This window comes from Catharus ustulatus, chromosome 23 (genome assembly GCF_009819885.2).
Source record: "Catharus ustulatus isolate bCatUst1 chromosome 23, bCatUst1.pri.v2, whole genome shotgun sequence".
Lineage (NCBI taxonomy): Eukaryota > Metazoa > Chordata > Aves > Passeriformes > Turdidae > Catharus > Catharus ustulatus.
In genome coordinates, this window is record NC_046243.1 from 5,781,177 (window position 1) to 5,802,135 (window position 20,959).

Here is a 20,959-nt window from a genome sequence, read left to right on the forward strand (position 1 = left end):
ATCTTTACATGTGGTTACAGTTGGAAATCCAAAGCAACTACCTTCAAAGCCAAAATCTCGCCTTCACCGAAAACTGCCATGAAATAGAAAGAGTCTCTGTTTCTGCATTCTTCTTTCCCATAGTGGGGGCTAATCCATTTTGACCAGCTTGCCTGGAGCATAGCTGCCTGCAGTGACAGGCAGTACCTCTGGGATTCACCTCCAGGCAGCTCAAAACTGCTACCTGTAGTCTCTCTGAGACAAAGGAACAAAACCAAATTGAGAACCCAAAAACGAAGAAGCCTCTTCCCAAGCAAGAGCAAAAGCCCAGCCAGGCAATAGCCCATAGGGGTTTTCGGTTCACAGGAATGGGGACTGCAACTGCAAAGCCTGAATATGGCAGATACTGATACCACCTTGTGATTCATTTCCGTCTCACGTGTGCGGAAGGCAGCTGGGTCTTGCCAGGTAATGAAAGAGTGTATGGGGTGCATGTCTCATCTGTCTAACTTTGTGTGCTGACCATGGACTGTAGATCAGGCGATGAAGGGGAGAAGAGGGCAGAGGTGAGGTTGGACTTTGTTTCCCATCTCTATTGCTATGACACTTCAAAGCCAGGGTCTCTCTGAAGACCATTCTCTGTAGGCTTGCCAGGGAAGATTTGGGCAGCTCCAAAAGAAAAGGTGTGAAGTAAAATTCACTGCAGGGAGTCCCAACACTTGCTTTCTCCAACTTTTTCCTTAAGTTGACTCGTAGAGCTTTCATGGAAAGAAGGAAGATTTGGAGACCATGGCTTGGTTGCAAAATAACTTTATTAAGTCTAAAGAAGTAAAGGAGATGCCTCACACAGACCATAGTGGGAAGACCCACTACAATACAGTGCAGCTCCTGCAGGGTGTCTATCTGCCCATCCTAAAGAGGGAGAAAGAGGAAGGGCAAAAGGTACTCCCATGTTGGTCTAGGGAGACATAGATAGCAAAAGAGTAAGGTAAAGAGGAGAGAGGAGAAGTTGACAGTGGATGGAAACTCTAGTTACAGTGTCGCAAAGCTCTGTCTCCTGCCCAAGACCATGCTTGGAGGTCATGGAGGCTCTTGCACGAGGATGTTGCCAGCAGATTTAGCAGGGGGGACAACATCTACTGCCATAGCAGTTGGTGATGCAGGAGATGTCAAAGCCCCCAGAGCTGATGGGCACTCCACCACAGCTGAGGATGTTGCCAACAGCAGCAGAGGTGGATGATCCCACAGCGGTGTTCTGGGGGAAGGAGCTGAGGATGGGGCCAGGCAGTGTCACCAGCACAGCAGGCGGCTCAATGACCACGTGGGAACTCTGGCACTGCCTGACACAGCACTCATTGCAGCTGTTGGCCAGCGGGCAGGGGCCGCAGGGCTGGCAACAAGGGTTGCAGGGCTGGCAGCAGGACATGGCTCAGTGTCACAGGAGCACCTGGCACAGAGGGCAGGGAGAAGCAGAAAGTGAAGACACATGAGGAGCAACACTGCACCCAGACAGCCTGCAGCCAGGTCAACACCTGCTGGCACACATTGCACTGCCCAGCTCAAAGCCCAGGACCCACCTCAGCCAAATGCCAGCCTCTCTTGGTCTGCACAAGACCTTTTCTCCCCTGCAACCCCCAGCACAAGCAGCTCCCAGCCCTGGGCTATGACAGCCCCTGTCAGCTGAGACCTACAGCCAGGAAAGAGCTGGTCTTGAAACAGCAGCAGGAGGAGGAAGGAGGAGAAGAAGAAGAGGATCCCATTTACCTGATTCCTGAGGAGGAGGAGATTTGGGAAGTGGATGAGAACACAGAGACTTTGGCTGCCTTTTATAGCAGTCCCGCACTGCCTCAGGCCTAGCAGAACCTTTGTGGAAGTGATTATTTTGTGACCAGCTCATGGCCTATGTAAACCATCCAAGCTAATAGTGGGGCTGTGTCCTGGTTTCCTGTATTGCTGCCTCTTCATTTCCTGGTTTCTACTGTATGTTTTCCTATATGAAAGGCTAATTCTGTAATTGCTGTGATGAGCAGGTCATTGATTTCTGAGGCAGAAGACGTCAGTACAGGCAGAATGCTCTGATCAAGGCCTGGTGGCATCTCTTGTGGGCAGGTGATGTTCACTTGGGTCATGTCTATTTGGGTTGTTTGTGGCAAAGTTGTCAGGAAATGGGCACCACACTTCTGCTTCTTGTTCACATGCCTAAAAACTGCAATGTGAGTGGACATGACAGAGATTATGATGTTCTTTCCATCTTCCACTCTTTTCCTTCTTACCCCCTGTTCTCTATGTTTCCCCAGGCCGGACTAGTGGGATGTGTTCCTGTCTCTCCCTCAGCCTGAGAGGCAGATGGACACCCTGCAGGAGCTCCACTGCATCTTAGTGGCTGGCCCTGGTTCCTCTGTTACCCTGGTTACTTTCTTTTCTTAGGTAGACTCATCAAATTCTTTGTGCATCCAAACCTGGGAGTCTGAGTCAACTTTTGTTATGTGGCCACACTTCCAGTCTGTATAGTGAAAAAGGTAGAGAAGCTGTGGGTGGGAGTCCCTGAGTAGATTTTACTTTGTGACCTTTCCCTTGAAGCAGACAAAGACATCCCTGGCTATTCTGCAGCCAATGGCCATTGGGGAGATCCTGGATGCAGAGTGGCAGCAGTGAATATGAAAAGCAGTCTTCATTGTCAGAGGAACAGCCTAACACCTCATCCCTTCCTTCTCCTCTCCATTTCCTGGTCCATGAGCATGGTCAAAGGCACAACACCCTTACAACATCTGTACCTCCTACAATCCTTCAGTACCTGGCAGGGCCCAGCTGCTGTCCAGATATGCAGGGCTGAGGTGATTCACAAATTGGGATAGTGTCTGCTATAGTCAGGTTGTGCAGAGAAAAGTAACGTGTAACATTTGTCAGTTGTTTCTCTAAGTGTTAATATCTAACACAGTGTGGTGGTTTGTAAAAGTTTCCTGAAATTTTTACCTGCAGAGACCATGGCAGTCTCCCTTGTACCTGACAAGGACCAATCAGTGTCGGATTTTTAAGACTGATGCATTGTTACACCAAGGAGAAAGTTTATGTTTGTGAAAAACACATGTAAAGGCAAAATACGCCAGGAAAACTCTCTTTCCCTTCCGGCCTCTCACAAGGTAACACCGGTCTGTGCCCCCTCCACACGGCCCAGGCCGGGCAGGGCCAGGTGGGCTCTGACACAGGCTCAGGGAGCTGCCGGGCCCCGTTTTCACCCAGGGCCTGATAGCCAGGAGGAGGACAGGCCTGTTGCTCAGATCCCAGCCCCTGGACACGGCCAGAGAGCCACAGCTCTGCAGAATCCTGCCCTGCCGCTGGCCCAGAGTGGCTCCGGGCAGCCGGGCCCTCCCCGCCACCCCCGCGGCCTGGGGCAGAGACAGCTGGGCCGGTTCTGGTCAGGGCCCCCAGCCTGGACTGCTGGGCAGGGAGGGAAGAGCCCCAGCCCCGGCTGGAATGGAATGCAGCAAATGCCGGGAAACAGCCATGGAACCAGAAATCCATTTTCTGCCTGGGCCTACAATCCTAGCCAGTCCCAGTGTGGCCTTGAAAAACTCTGTATCCTAAAACAACTCCTGGCCTCGACCTGGAAGAGGTCATAGAACCTTCCACTGCCCGAGCAATGTATTAACTCTTTCACTGCCCAGAATGACACTTGCAGACACTTTGTTCTCTCTCCTGAGTGAAAGAAGAGAACCAAGATGATGATATGCACAGAAACAGCATGAAAACTCTGAGGTCAGACAAAGGGAGGAGTCAGGTCCAGGTTGAGGGAAGGAGGAGAGTCATGGACTGAAATTTCTCTTTTTTTATGCTATGAAGAAGAGACTCTTGTTTCCCTATAGCATATAAAGAATTTATGGGGTGGATTGAATCTTCTAACTGTAGATATGAGCAGAGATGTTGGTGTTTAAGTAAACAGATGCTGAAATTGCTGTGATCCCGTAAGTTTGAATAGTGAGAAGACTCCTGCTGCTTCCCAAGCAAGAAGAAGAAAAACCTCTGTTTTCAAAGATCAAGTGAGCTTTTGTTTGAACTGTTATAATCCTTGAAGTGTGCCTCATAAGTTGTTATGGTCCTTAATAATGGTTGTGGGAAAACAGTTAGTCGAGGAAGGGATTTTTACATAGTGATCAGATCTCCATTCTCCCAGGCGGCTAATCACTGTGACATCAAGGCCAGAAGAAAATTGTTTCTTGTGGAGAAATCTCCTCTCCCAAGTGAATTGGTGAAAGACTATTTTGGAGACTGTAAACTGGCTGAGTTGTTTTCCATACATTTTCAGTGTGAAAGAAAAGAAGGGAGAGGGTTGTCACAATCCGTCACAACCTGAGCAGGAGTCATGATGGTTCGTTCGACCCCAAGGTGTAAAAGACAAACAAGGCACTCAAGTTTTCTTCTGTAGCAAACAACCATGCACTTTATTGAGTGCCAGCAACTTAGTTTATGATAGAGGAGAGAGAGAGAAAAGGGAAAGTAAGTAAAAGGAGGCAGGGGAGAGAGAGAGAGAGAGGGAGAGAGAGAGGGAGAGAGGATGGGGGGAAAAACTACCAACAGATGGGGCGTCGTCCTCAGGTCATCCGTTGATGTCTTCCATCTGTGGGGAGAAAGAGATCTCAAAGAGTATCTTCAGAAAGTAATCATTTTATAGTCCGTTTCCAAGGCGAGTGGCCTCTGGCCAAAAGGTGGGCAGATTTATGGACTATTGTGTTCAGAGGCAGGTGGCTTCAAAAATCAGGTGCAGGAACAGGATGCTATAACCAGTATTCTGCTTGAGAGCAGTGTACCATGGCAAAACACCAAGTGCACCTATACACAGTCCCTTGGCAAGCACCCACCTTGGCCAGGCCTGGCAACTCCTGTCCAAAGCGAGTGGTAGGGGTCTCAGGGTCTCGGGGTCTCGGGGTCTCAGGGTCTCAGGGTCTCTGATGATGATTGTGAGGCAGATCAGGCAATCTTCACACCGACCCTTACAGGGGTGAGGAAAAGTGGTCAAAAGTTTGATTTTGGGTTGTTTTGGGTTTTTTTCTCTTATCGTTTCTAGTAATAAAGTTTCTCTTTGTATGATTTAAAGTTGAGCCTGTTTTGCCTTCCTCCTAATCCTATCTCACAGCAGGAAAATTTCAAATTGGCAAACCAAAACCACTACACTAAATTGGTGTTTCTGCCCAGTTTCGAACTGAAACCAGGACACACAGCTACAACCTCCTTTAAAATGCAATAGCAAAGAGTAAATTTCTTACACCTGGGAGCACACAAAGTTACCTATAGGATGGGTTTTGCTGTGTGGCTGACTGGCCTATTCATATGTTCTGGCCAAAACTTCTAGAGGGCCCAATGCCATTGGTAGATCAAGTCCTCTATTACTTGACCAAGAAGGTTTGAAACATGAGAGGTGTTCAGCTTATCAGTTGGCAGAGGACAGTGATCCTCAAATTACCCTATACAGTGAAAATGAACTGGTGCTGCTGCCTTTTGAACACTTGGAGTGGACGTAGCTGTGAACTATCACACCATAAAGAGATGCATGTCTGCTTTAGTTAAAGATATAAATTACACTTCACAAGTATTAACAGCCCTTAGTACAGAAATGTCAGAAGTCAGAGAAGCTGCCCTTGAAATCTCATCTTGGTGTTGAGATGTAATCAGAAATGTAAAGAATTAAAAGGGATTAGTTGATTCAATCTTTCCAATAATACCCGACTAATAGAAAAGAAAGAAACAACTAAAGAAACTAGCCGCAAGTGCTACAGAGACAAAAGGACTAGCTTTCTCTTGGCTAGTTTTGTGGGCGGGATGACATTCCTCAGTTCGGATGGTTAGGATGGTTAAAACAATCTGTTGTACTTACTGTGATGTGATGTGATGTGATGTGATGTGATGTGATGTGATGTGATGTGATGTGGTAGTCATGAGCTTTATCATTTGTTGTTCAATTCAGTGCTTCCTGCTTTGCAGACTAGGTCAATATAATAACTGAATATGACACTTTAAAGAAATGGTATTAAAGTCTCAATGGGGGGATTTGCTACGTACAAGCTCCATTTCTTCAGGAAGTCTTTGCAGCAGTGGGGGAAATGTTGGAAAATTCTTCTGATTTTAGCACACAGTGTATGATTTCTATATTCATGGTCAATCCTCAGTTTTGTAACAGACATTGCTTAGTACAAATACCAGAGGTTAATGTGGCCGAATGTTTCCTCATTTACTTATATCAAAGATTAATATGTTTTAGTCGGTATCTTAGTTTTGAGTACAAGGTTTGTGTGTCAGAGTGAAGAATGATGGAGTAGTACTTTATGACCTGGCCACATATTTGGGACACTTTCACAGGGAAAAGATTCATCAGAAGATCTGGAACCATATCCAGACAAGCTGATGGAAATATTTAACCTATGTGCATGTATCCAAAAAAGTGATGAATATGTATTAGTTTTAGAATACAACCTGGTCTGTTAGGTTACTGGGCATGTTTAGAGGAGACATCCCCATGCATCCCCTCTGCTAATAAAGTAAGGTCAGCTTTCTGAAGCAGGAAATTGGTCAGAGAGTTTATTTCCCTTTTTTGGTGACAGTGGGGCTTTGAGCAGCCTGGTCTGGTGGAAGGTGTCCCTGCCCATGGCGGGGTGGGACAAGATTGTCAAACAAACTGTGGAATGACTCTATGATCTATGGCTGTCTGTGGCAGACCCTGTCTTCACCAGGGTCCATCTTCCTTTGTCTGTCTTGCAGTCTCCCTTGGTACAGATTTGGTCAAAGGTTTCAGTTGAGAAGGTGTTGTGGACAAATTACATCTATCCATACATGGGAGAAATGTGAATTAATAGTTAAACCATATGTCTTCTGCACAAACTCAACCTAAAGTCATTTACCACTACATATCCTGAGTATGGCTGATATTAATCCCAACCTTTGAAACATCTCAGCACTGCATCTCAGGACAGAGATAGCCACTGCATGAGCTGAGGGCTCCTCTGAGACGTGTACCTCATCTGCCTGTGCTTTTGGGTGCAGGTCATGGACCCTAGACTGAGTAATGGAGGGGAGGAGAAGGTAGAGATGAGGCTGTGGGCTGTTTCTGTGCATTGCTGTTTCCCAGTAGTTGGAAGGAAAAGGTTAAAATCAAAAGATTTGGAGAGCAGGATGATAGATTTGCACAAAGAGACCTTGTAGGTAAGGAGACTAAGAAGATCCATGTGGGAAAACACCTCATATTTACTGCTGATTATCCTGTCTCTCTTTTGAGAGATGATATAAAAGCTATCAGAACATTAATAGAGGCATTTCTCACAGACAGTCTTGAGCCTCCTGCTGGAAGAGCGAGAGATCAAAAAATTCAAAGGTCATAAGAGCACAGCAGGGTGATAAACTGCACATGCAGAGACCCCTTGAGATACTAGGACAGTCAGAGACATGCCAGGATTGGACTGACCCTAATGGTGCCACTGTTGCCATTTTATGTGTCACTGCAGCCTGGCAGTGCCTTGGGGACCGTTGAGTTAATGAGGTAATGAAATAAATCTACTCTTTGCATTTCAGCTGTGATTCGGTGATTTGGATGTATCCATTCACACACCAACCCACCTGCTACCCTTTGGATCCTTGGTGTTCCTGATGGGCATTGACAGAGCAGTATCCAGGTATGTTTTCCTCAGGCAAAAGTGTAGGAATACAGTTAGAAAGCAGAACTGCTAGTACTGCTCAGCTTGTTACTACCGATGTGGATCTGTTAGTCATAGTAGACCGCAAACCTTGGCAGGAGTGAGTAGGCCCAAGCCTTGGCAGAAGAAAGCGGGATTTTGGAGATGGAATGCAAAGAGATAAGAAGGTGCTTGGTACAGAGTGCTTTGCCTGCAATTTCTAGAGGATTTACAAGAAATATTTTATCTACCTGGCTAGCTTAGATGAGGCCTAGATTGAGCAATGTTATCTAGTTACATGTAAGCAATATACCTTAGTTACACAAATATTATTGGTGGGCTATTTTTTAGTAACAATAGAAAAAGTATATAAACTTTGCTTTGTGAATCAATAAACGGCTTCATGGCACCTTGCAAATCATGAAGACCGCTTCCCTTCTTTTACACCGCCGTGCCCTGTGTGAGGACTGCAACTACTGGACGTCCCCAGTAGGACGAGACTCTGCTCGGAAGAGCAGGAGGGAGGATACGCTCGGAGAAGCGGGAGACACTCAGAGAAGCAGGAGACGCTGGCCAGCAACAAGTCTTCAACCCCTCTGGAGAAGAGATGAGCCACAGGGTCTGGTTCCCCTGAATTCTAATTTGCTACGGGGAAACATGGGACAGGCAATGTCCAGAGATGAAAGGGACGTTTTTGAACTTATGCTAAAACTGTTACAGCAGCATGGCAGATATCTACCTTCAAATCAGTAAAAAACTTTATTAAAATGGACATCATTAAAGCTGCCGGGAGTTTCCCAAACCACAATCTTTACAACAGATCTGTGGGATGAAGTGGGAGTGAAACTTTGGAATGCTGTAACTAAGGGAGACAAAGTGGCTGCAAATATGATTCCCTCTTGAAGGGTCGTCTTTGAAACTTTAAAAGCCAAAGAAAAATCACAGGCTCAAAATAAGGGGGATGCTCCCACCCCTCTGTGGCAGATACTCAGAGCTCTTCGCAATCCAAAGAGACAGGAGAGACTGTTCCATCTCTCTCTGCACAACCCACGGCACCCCCTCTCGCAGCCCCCCCTTGACCAGCTGTAAGGGTGAAAGGCTTTTCACAAGCCATTGGGCTTTCGCTACTGGCTACGGCCCAGAGGACAGCGAAGTAGAAGGAGAGGAGGATCCCTTTGATCCTGGGACTCTTGATCCTGATGATGTGCCAAATTTATTTCCCCCTGACCCTCACGAAAACTGTGTTCATTTGAAACAACAAGCATTAATACAGGGGGATCTGGACATTGCTGGAAAATATTGTCACTCCGGTTGTTTATTCAGGAACGCGAAAACGGACAGCCCAATAGGAACCACTTTCTTTCCAAGAAATTAAGGAGCTCCGACGGGCAATTACTGATCATGGCATTGGGTCTCCATTTTTTACGAGCGTTCCGGAATCTGTGCTCTGCCCACACAATGACCCCACATGATTTAAGGATACTTGTTCGGTTGCTGCTAAACACCTGCCCAATTTACTTTATGGGAGAAAGAGTGGGAGAGAGGTGTGCAGAATTTGCTTGTTACTTATGTGGGTCATGCTAATATGGCTCTGGCAAACCTTACAATCAGACAGCTCATGGGGACGGGACCACATACTGATCCTGCTGCCCAAGCTCAAGACTGCCCGAGGGAAGCCTTAGATGGAACCCGGGAAGCAGCTCGGCAGGCGTTCTTTAAGGTCCCTGATACTAAAAGACCCCAGAAAGTTTTTACCTCCATCACTCAGGAGGCACAAGAACCATACATGCATTTTGTGGACCGCCTTAAGCAAGCACCCGAACGTCAAATTGAAAAATGCAGAAGCTCGTGAAATCTTACTTTGAAACTTGCTGTTGAAAATGCTAACACAGGCTGCAAAAACTCAAGTCTTTGCCAAATCAAAACCCAACGTTAACAGAAATTATTGAGGCATGTAATCGTATTGGGACTTAGAACATCAATATGAAACTATGGCCAAAGCTCTTGCTGCCATAAGAGGTCCTCTGAGTCTGCAGAAGTCTGCTATGGGTGTGGCAAGCCTGGTCACTTTAAGAAAGACTGTTTGCTCAGAGAAAGCACCAGCTTTGTGTCCACAATGTCGAAAGGGATGGCACTTTGCTAACAAATGTTGCTCTAAGGATGATTCTGAAGGTCGCCTGATCCAGGGAAACTGGTCCCACAGCGCAGGACGGCGCTGCTGCGCTCTGACACAAATGCTCCGACCGCCTCCACAGATACCATCGCAAGTGCCACCACAGCAGATTGCCATCGCAAGTGCCACCACCGCAGGTGTCCCACGTAGCGTCTCCTCAAGTCTTCAATCAGCAGCCACAAGTAGTGCCAGAATGGACTTGGCCATATCAGTCACAGTAACGTTACTTGATTCTTCTATTAATTTCCTCCCTACAGGAATCTTCGTATCACCTGGACGGCGAAAAGGCGTTTGGCTGATAAGGAAAGCTTCCAGTAACCCCGCAAGATCTTTTGTTCTCCCTGAAGTAATAGACTCTAACTATACTGGAGAAATAAAAATCATGACATTTACACCGCCGTCACAAAAGGGCACAAAGAAATATTCACTGCAGGGAATCTCACCCTCTGTTTCTCCACCTTTTATCCTGAGCAGACGGGAAGAGTTGCCGTGGAAAGAAAGACAATTTAGAGGCCAAGGCTTGGTTGCGCAATAAATTTAATGAGTTGAAAGAAGAAAAGGAGGTGGCTTACAGAGAATACAAGGAGCAGCCAAAAAAGATACAGTGCAACTTCTGCAGAGTGTCCATCTGCAAAGAGGGAGGGAGGCCAGTACATTCCCCTAGGCTGGCCAGGGAAGAAATGGACAGCAAAGGAAAGACAAAAATATTGGAAGAAGGGAACAATGGTTTGACATTGTAAAGACAATGTCCCAAAGCTTTATCTTCTTCCCAGAATTATGTTCTGAGGTTGTTGAGGTTCTTGCCCAAGGAGGTTGCCAGCAGCATATTAGCAGGGGCGGCATCTGCTGCCACCATAGCAGTTGGTGATACAGGAGAGGTCAAAGCCCCCAGAGCTGATGGGCACTCCGCCACAGCTGAGGATGTTGCCAACAGCAGCAGAGGTGGATGATCCCACAGCGGTGTTCTGGGGGAAGGAGCTGAGGATGGGGCCAGGCAGGGTCACCAGCACAGCAGGCGGCTCAATGACCACGTGGGAGCTCTGGCACTGCCTGACACAGCACTCATTGCAGCTGTTTGGCCAGCGGGCAGGGGCCGCAGGGCTGGCAGCAAGGGTTGCAGGACATGGCTCGGGGTCACAGGTGCACCTGGCACAGAGGGCAGGGAGAAGCAGAAAGTGAGGACACATGAGGAGCAGCACTGCACCCAAACACCCTACAGCCAAGGCACCTGCTGGTGCACATTGCACTGCCCAGCTCAAAGCCCAGGAGCCTCCTCAGCCAAGTCCCAGCCTTTCTCTGCACAAAACCTTCTCTCCCCTGCCCTCTCCCAGCACAAGCAGCTCCCAGCCCTGGGCTATGGACAGCCCCTGTCAGTTGAGACCTACAGCCAGGAAAGAGCTGGTCTTGAAGTCGCAGCAGGAGGAGAAGAGGTTTCCCACTCACCTGATTCCTGAGGAGAAGGAGCTGAGAGAAGTGGATGAGAGTGCAGAGGACTTGGGTTGCCTTATATAGCAGTCCTGTGCTGCCTCAGGCCCAGAGGCACCTTAGTGGAAGTCATAATTTTGCGACCAGCTCATGTGAAATGTGCACCATCGCAACTAATGGTAGGGGCTGTGTCCTGGTTTCCTGCATTGCTGCTTTTTCATTTCCTGGCTAATTCCGCATGCTTCCCTACATAAAGTGTCATTTCTCTAAGTGCTGGGATAAGAGATTCAAGAATTTCCCGGGCAAAACATTGCTGAGTGCATTTAGAATGCTTGGAACTTTGGCCTGCAGCATCGTCTATGGACAAATGTGTTCATCTGTGTCATTCCTGTCAGTTCATTTTCTTCCAAGTTGTCAGAAAATGGGCCTCAGCTCATACTTCTTGCCCACATGCCCAAGGACTGCCACGTGAGGGGACATGACACATCATTTTTCTCTTCCTTTTCCCATCTGTCCATGATAGTCTCTCACTGTTGCATCTGCTGGGAGAGTTGGACCCTGTTCCTACTCTAACAGTGTTCAGACAGAAATTGTGTTTGCCTCATTTGGCTCATTGTCTTCCTGTGCAATCTCTGTGGGTCCTCTGGGACTATCAGGTGTTGTCTGGGGCCCTGATCCTTCTCCAGGATACCTGAGTGATTTTCTGCCTCACTGTGTCCCCAGTATCTCCTCAGTAGAGTTCCCAGAACTGCCACATCTTTTCAGTCTGTTCTTGACTCTTTGCTGACTCTGTGTGAGCGTACAGATCTTTGCATTATTCCATCCAGGCATGTTTGAGCACACGTGCATCATTTTGTGCTTAGGTGATCCTCCTGAGGGCATGTGCAGTCAGAGTAGCAGGACTCTTCCCTGGAGTGTTCATGGTCTCAGAGAGAAACTTGTTCCCTTTGACATCAGGAATGGCACTTGGTATGGAATCTACAGCTGAATGCTCATGGCTTCAAGCTGCAGAGAACTAGCACTGAAGTCCTTTTCTGCCTCCTACACACTCCAGTTCTTGTTTTATGGAAAGGGAGAAAGACCAAGGAAACCTGTCCACTTCTGTAGGTTGTTATCATTCTGTGGATCCCCTTCTGGTGGAACATTGCTGATGACTGGGTGGGACACAGGCTCCTGCTGTCTGGGGTAAATGCCAGATGTGCTTCTACAGCTCAGCAGCCAGGTGCTGACTGAGCAGGGCTGTCACGTCCCAGCAAATGGGTCTTGGAAAGAAAAAACCCATATCCAGGTGTTACTCTGTTGTGAGATGTAGGACAGTTGGATCCACCCACATAGCATAGCTGAGTGCTGCTCCCTTCCCTTTAGTGGCCTTCCTGGGAACTTTGGCAGATGGTGCTGCCAGGATGCTTCAACCAGGTCCAAATTCTGTTTCCACAGGAGGAGCTCTCAAACTGAAATTCTAGTTCTTGGTCATGAGCAGAGTCCAGCTCCTGCTGTGCCACATCTGTGCCTGCATGTGGCCATGGACCTCACCAAGCTCAGTTTGGACTCTGAGATACGTATGTGTGATGTCCCAGCTTGACTTGGCACTTCCTTACCTCTGTGAACGCTCCTCGCAATCACTGGATATTGTTGATCCTTGAATTCTGTCATGAGGTCTCATCCTGACCTTGTACTCTCTGACTCACTGACTTGTTTTTCCAACTTGACTCTGGACACGTGCAAGACAGAAGCCCGAGGCAGAACATGAGCAGGGACATAGTTAAGTTTTGCAGACCTGGGACCTTACTGGGATTTTGGGGAAAGCTGGGGCAGCTCTCCTGTCTGTGGTGTGCAGTGGTTGTGCAGAATAGAGGGCAAAATTGCACGCTTGAACTCCATAAATGCAGTTTTTTGTTGCCTTAAGGGCTTGCCAGGAAGAATCCTTTGGGAAAATGTGCTGTGGGTTCAAAGAGATGCAGTGGGAATGTGAAATACTGCAGTTCAGATCTCCAGATAATAACCTTATGGAATCACCTTAACTAGCTCTGTCTGTTCAACTTGCCAGAGACATGAAGTAGATCTACCAAGGACTTTAGATGGTGGCATTTTTTTGAGCATTTCTTTCCAAATCATACAGCATAATATCTTATTTTAAGATTATTCAAAGTTCCATCTGCCCTTTATTGAAGCTGAAATGTTGTTTTCCTGCTGAATTTGAAATTAATTAAATTAAAAAATGTTATACTATCTAAAACCAGCATGAACTGGTTCTTTCCTTCTGAATTTTTTATTCACCTAAATTTGCTTTATACTCCCTTGTACCCCCCAGTACATGACAAGGATTTTGTAACAGTGAGGATGTTACAAGAAGATCCCAAGCACTGTTCCCATGTTTTACAAATCCAGATCCAGACAGCTAAAGAATCGATTCAGTGCTGGCCAAGATTAAGCTTCTTGGTGACACTGCTCAAGCCCTTATAAAAACATATTGAAGAAAATGCAAAACATTGCACAGGAAGTGTGGGATTTAAAAAACAGAACCAGTAGATTACAGTAAATTCACGAATACAAGCCGCACTGAGTATAAGCCGCATCTCTGGGTGTTGGCAATATTTCGGTTTTTTGTCCATAAATAAGCCGCACCCGATTATAAACAGCTCTGTTGTTCGCAGCGAGGACCCGCTTGCAGCAAAGTTGCCAAATAGTAACAGAACCGCGGCAGGGTGGGGTTTACTGGTTCGGCTCAGGTTTTGCAGGCTCGGCCCGCTGCTGACGGGGCCAGGTGGCCCAACCTGGCGCTGCCACTGGGCTCGGTCACCATGGCCCGGCACTGCCCCGTGGTGGCAGGCAGGGACGGAGCCCCCCTCGCTCCCGCAGTGGCGGCGGTGGGTGGGAACGGAGCACCGCACCTCCTCCCCGAGCCGTGGCAATGGCAGCGCGGGGCCCCCACCGCCTCCCCGGGCCGTGGTAATGGCAGCTCGGGGCGCCCCTGTCTCTCCCCCGGGCTGCGACAGACGAGGGAAGGAGAGAGTTCTTCCTCCTCTCTCCCTACCCCCCGTGCTGCCTGGCAGGGAGCCAGGTTCCACCCGCGGTGCAACAGAGTAACAATTTGTAACAATCACGAAATGCCGGCTTTGCAGCTGCTCGGCTCGGCATTCTGGCTGACACTTCTGAGGTTGTAAGTGTCAGAAAATTATTCACATATTAACCGCTCCTGAGTATAAGCCGCATTTCCTGTTTGGGAGAAAATCTTAGTCAAAATGGTGTGGCTTGTATTCGTGAAATTACTGTACATTAAAAATCCTGCAAACACAAGGATCAGAGAAGAAGTGGAGGAGGCACCTCTGGTGATGGGAAGGCGATTTCCTGCAGCCTGTGGGAGAGATGGTGGGGCAGATTGTCCACCCTGGAGCTCATGGATAACCCCACACCAGAGCAGATGGAAATCTGCAGGAGGAATGTGGCCCCTGGAACAGCCTTATCCGTAAGGACTGCAGCCTGTGAAAAGGACTCTCATGGGAGCAGATCTGGAAAGACTTCAGGCTGTGAGATGGTGTAGCAGGACATCTTATCTGCCCTAACAGTTTATCTCTTGTTTGTTAACTGGTCAGGTAACTCCAACAGGACAGTCTGAGGCTAAGATAAGATCCAGCCAACCCTGGACTCCTCTCTCTGAGAAGGGGTTTAGAGAGCAAGGGGGTCTTCTCATGACTCAATGGCCCAGGTTTCTTTATATAAACTCTGTCTGAAGCTCTACTCCATCTGTGACAGACCGGCTCACGTTAGTGTAGGGAAAAATGGGGGGAGGAAGGAGGGGCGGAAGGGACTGTTGTGTTCTTCCCTTTTTTGTTGAATAATTTTTATTCTGAAAGCTTTCTTTTTCTCAGGCACTGACCAGGAACACCCTGTTGGACTTCTCCTGATGTTTCTTGGACTGGACCTCTCTGGTGGCACTCAACCTCCCATTTCCATCTCTCCAAAGTTCTTTTGCAGTGAGCGTCATGGAATTCCTGTTAGGAAGGGGAGGTAATTTTGACCAAGTGTAGCTTAAACTTGTTTACCGCCATATGGAATGGGGCTTACAACTGTGTGTGAACCAGAGAGAGTTAATGGAAAAGGCTTACTTCTGAAAGGAATTTTACCAAGACCATTGATATGGAGACTGAGAGGAGAAGGAGAAGAAGATAAGCAAGAGGAAACCTGCAGCTAGGAAAAGTATTTTTTAGAAAAGTTTTGAGAAAAAGAGAGGTGGAGATAGTTTTACACCAATAAATGTTATGTTGATTTGTTGTAACCAATGGATAAAGTAGGGGGTATAAAATACAACTAACTGTTGCAATAAACAGATATTACAGTAATTTCACGAATACAAGCCGCACCATTTTGACTAAGATTTTTCTCCCAAACCGGAAATTGCGGCTTATACTCAGGAGCGGCTAATATGTGAATAATTTTCTGACATTTACAACCTCAGAAGTGCCAACCAGAGTGCCGAGTCGAGCAAGCTGCCAGTAAAAGCCGGCATTTCGCGATTGTTACAAATTGTTACTCTGTTGCGCCACGGGTAGAGCCTGGTTCCCTGCAGTCAGCACGGGGGGTGGGGAGAGAGGAGGGAGAACTCTCTCCTTCCCTTGTTCTGTCGCAGCCCGGGGGAGAGACGGGAGGGCCCCGCGCCGCCATTGCTGTGGCTCGGGGAGGTGGCAGGGGGTCCCGGACTGCCACTGCCGCGGCTCAGGGAGGCGGCGGGGGCCCCGTGCTTGCCACAGCCACGGCTCGGGGAGGTGGTGGGGGTCCCAGGCCGCCACTGCCGCTGCTCAGGAGGAGGCGGGGTGCTCCGTCCCCGCCCGCCGCTGCAGGAGTGGGGGGGAGTTCCGTCCCTGCCTGCCACCACGGGGGCAGCATCGGGCCGTGGTGACTGAGCCCAGTGGCAGTGGTGGCCGGCCTGAGCGGCCCCGCCGAGCGGCAGCGCCGGGCTGGGCCACCTGGCCTCGTCAGCAGCCCCGAGCGGGCCGAGCCTGCACAGCCTGAGCCGAGCCAGTAAACCCCGCCCTGCCATGGTTCTGTTACTATTTGGCAACTTTGTTGCACGCGGGTCCTCGCTTGTGAACGACAGGGAGGTTTATACTCGGGTGCAGCTTATTTATGGACAAAAAACCGAAATATTTGCCAACACCCAGAGATGCGGTTTATACTCAGTGCGACTTGTATACGTGAAATTACTGTACCCCTCTGAAAGGTAAAACATCCTTTCATGTGTCACGTCCGCCCCAAACACCACCACCGCAGTGATATGAATGGCCAAATGTTCTCCTCGAGGGCTTTTGACAATTTCTTCATGCTCAGGGATAGTTTCAAATACCTGAGCACTAATTACAAGAACACTTAAAGCTCTCTAGTGGTTCTTCCCAGGGATTCAGGGCCACCCAGGGCTCCTCTGCATCAAGCAGTGTCTCAGTGTTGTATTCTCATGGCTGAAGAGGGTGGCTCCAGGGACAAGCAGACTCCCCGTTGTCTGCAACTGTGGGGACTGGGCCGTCAGAAATGATCTCTCAGTAATGTCCTTTGGTTGAGATCCCACTAACTGCACATTGTTCTGTTACACCATTGTCATGAAAAAGAAAATCTACTTCCTGCAAGCCCTGGCCATATGTACATTGGTTTTGGGGTCATTTTCACCCACGTGGTTCTCCTGACGACTGTCCCTTTTGCACCAGCAAGGCATTGTTTAATCCAAGTCCCTTGATGTGGCCTCCACTAATCCTGATCCAGCAGCTGCTCCCACCCTGCTGTGTGTGTCAAAGATGAGCAAAGGGCTGAAGAACATGTGCTGAGGAAAAGTGTCCTGATTTAAAAGACAGGTGTTTAACAAGGAAGTCTTGAACCTTCTGAAATGGAAAAAATGACACCCTCTCTCCAAATTAATATAACTTTGAAATTATGGGGCCTTCAGGTGAAGATATGGGAAAACGAAAGCAGTTCTTTGCTAGAATACATATATATATAAACCCACGCAAGCAACAACAGCAACAGCAGCAATATAAAGAGAAAGGAAAAACCCAATAACAGCCTGTTCCTACCCGTCAAGCACTTTCCCCTTTGGTGGGCACTGTCGGCTCCTGTTGAGGCAGAGAGGCTCCAGTGACTCCCTCCCAGCTTCAGGGGTGCTCTGATGCAAGATCAGGACCTCCCTGGTTGTGATGGTGGCTCACATGAGGAAGAGGGGAAAAAAGGGCTGAGTGCCCCAGCACCCACGTGAGCAGTGATCAGTCTTTGGCACTGTTAAGAGCAGCCGGTACACACTGGGAAGGGAGGCAGGGCTTTACCATGATGTTGCACTACTCTACAGAGAAAAGGGCTGTTAGGGGTATTGCACTGCTCCAGGCAGCCCTTCACAGGGCGGCCCCAGGGGAGGAGGGGGAAAGGGATGACTCCCACCCTGGCATCCAGGTGGACCATGTCACTCTCTGTGTTTGTCTCTTGCGAGCAAATGGGCTCACAAACTGGCAACGGGCAGAGCTGCATGGCAGTGTTGAAAACAATAGCGGCATAGGAGAGCTCCAAGGTGAGAAGCACCGCATGACAATCTATACTCCCAACCCAGTAAGGACGGAACTACTGCAGTTAACAAATTGCTAGAAAACACACTACTTCAGTTCCCCCCCTCACCCCCCAACCCTTTCCCCTCATCTGCTTCTTTCCAGGTGTGCTGGCCACAGACCCTAGGCCACGTAATGAAGGAAGGATAGGAGGAGATGAAATTGTGGCTGTCCTGAGGCATTGTTTTTCCAATCCCCACTCCTTAAAACACTTTGGAGCTAAAGTCTCCATGATGGCCTTGGCTGCCGAGTAGCCAGGGATGTTCTTCATCAGCTCCAAGTGAAAAGTGCACAAAGTAAAATCCACTGCAGCCAGCCACACATATTGCTTTCTCCACCTTTTTTGTGAGCAGACTGGAAGAGTTGCTGCAGAACAACAGACGACTCAGAGGCTGAGGCTAGAATGCAGCAATTTTAATAAGCTAAAGATGAAAAGCAGATGGCTTACAGGGAGAACCAGGAGCAGCACTAAGACAGAGCTCCCATATGGTGTTCTTTACACTGGTCTGGAGAGGGAGGAAGGACGAGAGGTCCACATCAGACTGGCCTGGGGAGGAGAGACAGAAAAGGACAGAAGAGTAGAAAGGAAGTGACGGTCCAAAGCTCTAAATACAATGTTTTGAGGTCACGGAGGTTCCAAGGACATTGCCAGCAGATTTAGCAGGGGGGACAACATCTGCTGCCATAGCAGCTGGTGATGCAGGAGAGGTCAAGCCCCCAGAGCTGATGGCACTCCGCCACAGCTGAGGATGTTGCCAACAGCAGCAGAGGTGGAGGATCCCACAGCGGTGTTCTGGGGGAAGGAGCTGAGGATGGGGCCAGGCAGGGTCACCAGCACAGCAGGGCGGCTCAATGACCACGTGGGAGCTCTGGCACTGCCTGACACAGCACTCATTGCAGCTGTTGGCCAGCGGGCAGGGGCCGCAGGGCTGGCAGCAAGGGTTGCAGGACATGGCTCAATGTCACAGGTGCAACCTGGCACAGAGGGCAGGGAGAAGCAGAAAGTGAGGACACATGAGGGAGCAGCACTGTACCCAAACATCCTACAGCCAAGGCACCTGCTGGCACACCTTGCACTGCCCAGCTCAAAGCCCAGGAGCCACCTCAGCCAAGTCCCAGCCTCTCTCTGCACAAAACCTTCTCTCCCCTGCCCTCTCCCAGCACAAGCAGCTCCCAGCCCGGGGCTATGACAGCCTCTGCCCGCTGAGACCTACAGCCAGGAAAGATCTGGTCTTGAAGCTGCAGCAGCAGCAGGAGAAGAGGCTTCCCACTCACCTGATTCCTGAGGAGAAGGAGGTGAGAGAAGTGGATGAGGAAGCAGAGTCTTGGGCTGCCTTTTATAGCAGTCCTGCACTGCCTCAAGCCCAGAGGCACCTTAGTGGAAGTCATAATTTTGTGACCAGCTCGTGAAATTTGCACATCTCACCTAATGGTAGGGGCTGTGTTCTGGGTTCCTGCGTTGCTGCCTTTTCATTTCCTGGCTAATTCCGCGTGCTTTCCTGTATGAAGATTTCTTTCTGTAAGTGCTTGGGATGAGAGGTTCAATGATTTCCTGGGCATAAAGGTGTCAGCACAGGCAGTAGTCTCTTTTCAAGGGCCAGTGGCATCCACTGTGAGCAGATGATGTTCACCTGTCTCATTCCTGAGGGTTTGTTTTTGTCCAAGTTGTCAGGAATTAAGCATCACTCATGTGCTTCACTTCCACAGGCCCAAGGACTCTACTGTGAGGCGATTGCTGTATCTCCACAGCAGAGTTCCGAGATGGTGATGTTTTTTGGCCTTATACGAGTGCACAGATTTTTTGTTTAGCTCCATGTAAATGTGTGTGAGCACATGTGTGTCAGTCTGAGCCTGGAAGCCTCATCCTGAGAGCATGAGTACAGGTCATGGCCAGAGGATTCTCCCCAGTATATCCTTGAGCTCCAAAGTGTTGTCAGTTGCACCTGTAGAAGGGACCAATTACAGCTAAATGGTGCAGCCTTCAATCTTTGCAGAGGAGTGTCCAGAGAACTGAAACACAGCCACTGCCTCCTGTACCCTTCCTTTCTTGCTTTATGTTCGGGGAGAAAGGCCAATAAATCCTGCTGGCCTCTGAAGGCTGAATCATCCTGAATCAATTCCTTCAGTTGTGGTGTTGCTGGTCACCAGGCTGGTACACAGCCTCTCATGTCAGGGTCAATGCCAGATGCATTTCTACAGCTCAGCTGACGCAAAGGTTGAGACCTTCCTTACAAGTATGTATTGAACTGAAGGCACTGTGTTCATGTACTGCTCTGCTGTGAGATGTAGGAGGGTTTCTCTGGAGGAGTCAACAGCTTTGAGTCAGACTCCTTGGCTTTTCTAGCCGAGGTTTTCTATATCCTGCAAAAAAACCCCTGAATCTCAGGGCCTAGCAAGTGTGTCTTTGGAGCAGGAAAAATGTGTCTTAGGACACACTGACAAATTCATGCTGCGTTTTCTTATGCAGGTCCAGCAATATTGCAGAGAATGAAATTGTTGCTACCAACTGCAATCCCCCACTGTGCATCTGACAGTGCTGGTTAAGGGTGGAGGAAATAGAAGAATCAGGAATGCAGAAGAGGAAAAGGGTGAAAAACAGGTGAGGATGGAGTGAAGGCATTTTAGTCTTTTTTGTCTATTTCTTGCAATAGAATGGATGTTCCCCAAGTCAAGCCTGCCTTTCCTCTGATGGTAATGGTGAGTAATCCCACTGTCTTGAACTTAATTCACATCCTTTTCCAAGTTACTTTCCTGTGACCCATAAAAGATAGAGAGTAAGACAGCAGCTGGGGTGTCTGGAAGCTAGTTAAGGTCTCTGTTGCTTTGTAACAATTATGGTAATTAGAAATGTCTTTCTTGTATTTCATTTACATGAGTTTTTGTCTGATTTCTATGTGTGCCACCAGGAGCAAATTTATTTCTCCCACTGTTCCCCTCAGAGGACAGTGGGCAATGCTGTCGTTTGGCTTTTGTGCTGTGATCTGGGAGCTACTGGCAGGTTTGCAGGCACAGGCAGAGCTCAGCGCACCAACCTCCTGCAGTAGCCACAGCTGAACAAGTAGACCTTTAAGGCAAATGTCAGGGAAAAGCTGTAAAAGGGAGCTGCTGTGCTGATGGATCTGCTTCCTTTGGCTGCTTTTGACTCT

General features: G+C 48.6%; 2 pseudogenes; both read right to left on the reverse strand.

The window, feature by feature from the left end:
• Positions 1-1,096: 1,096 nt before the first annotated feature.
• On the reverse strand, positions 1,097-1,876 carry LOC117006564 (annotated as a pseudogene).
• An 8,761-nt stretch (positions 1,877-10,637) lies between these two features.
• Positions 10,638-20,261, reverse strand: LOC117006313 (annotated as a pseudogene).
• Positions 20,262-20,959: the final 698 nt, after the last annotated feature.